This window comes from Macaca nemestrina, chromosome 10 (assembly GCF_043159975.1).
Source record: "Macaca nemestrina isolate mMacNem1 chromosome 10, mMacNem.hap1, whole genome shotgun sequence".
NCBI classification, from domain to species: Eukaryota; Metazoa; Chordata; class Mammalia; order Primates; family Cercopithecidae; genus Macaca; species Macaca nemestrina.
The window spans coordinates 40,202,612-40,203,781 of record NC_092134.1 but is presented as its reverse complement, the minus strand read 5'-3'; the positions used below and the strand labels follow the sequence as shown (position 1 = coordinate 40,203,781).

The window sequence follows — 1,170 nt, the reverse complement described above, 5'->3', positions numbered from 1 at the left end:
GGGCTCAAGAAATCCTTCCTCCTCAACCTCCCAAGTAGTTGGGACTATAGGCATGTGCCACCACACCTGTCTAATTTTTGTATTTTTTATAGAGATAGGGCTTTACCACGTTGCCCAGGCTGGTCTTGGAACTCCTGAGTTCAAGCAATCTGTCCACCTCAGCCTCCCAAATTTCTGGGATTAGAGGCACTAGCCATGGTTCCTGGCCTTTAAACCTTTTATTATGGAAAATTTCACATGTGAAATAGAGTATTTTAAAACAAATCCCAGTCATCATATTTCTCTACCTGTGAATATTTCAGTATGCTTCCCTCATGCGTAAGAACTTGAGAAAAGAAACATAACAATAACATTGTCATGCCTCCAAAGAATAATATTTAATATCCAGTCCAAGTTTAACTTTTCTTGATTGTTTCAAGAGTATTTCTATGGCTGTTCAAATAAAAATTCAAACACAGTGCAGACATTACATATTTTGCATATTCTCTTGTCTGTTTTTTGCTCGCCTCAGCAGCACATATACTAAAATTGGAATGATACAGAGAAGATTAGCATGGCCCCTGTGCAAGAATGACATGTAAATTTGTGAAGCGTTCCAAAATTAATTAATTAATTAATTGAAATTAAACTTTTTTTAGTCCGGATGCAGTGGCTTATGCCTGTAATTCCAGCACTTTGGGAGGCCAAGGAGGGCGGATCACAAAGTCAGGAGATCCAAACCTTCCTGGTTCACACAGTGAAACCCCATCTCTACTAAAAAAAAAAATACACAAAATTAGCTGTGCATGGTGGTGGGCGCCGCTAGTCCCAGCTACTCGGGAGGCTGAGGCAGGACAATGGTGTGAACCCAGGAGGCAGAGCTTGCAGTGAGCCGAGATCGTACCACTGCACTCCAGCCTGGGCGACAGAGCGAGACTCTGTTTCAAAAAAGAAAAAAAATTTTTAAGTCTCTTTTAATGTATGATAGTTCCCCTTCCCTTGTGTTTCCTCCCTTTTCTAATGCTTTTAACTCTGGGATCGTGAATTAACTTTGTAACATGCTATGTGTTCATTGAAGAAGTAAGGCTGTTTGTCCTGTTGAATTTCTTACATTCAGGATTGGGCTGGCACTTTTCTCCTGGTGTCATTAATGGGTTCTTCCACCACCCATACTTCCTGTAAGCTGAGAGT

General features: G+C 40.9%; 1 non-coding gene across 1 annotated transcript; it reads left to right on the top strand.

The window, feature by feature from the left end:
- Positions 1-498: 498 nt before the first annotated feature.
- Positions 499-605, top strand: LOC112427074 (U6 spliceosomal RNA). Its single transcript, XR_003018527.1, has one exon. It is a non-coding gene; the product is annotated as a U6 spliceosomal RNA (small nuclear RNA).
- Positions 606-1,170: the final 565 nt, after the last annotated feature.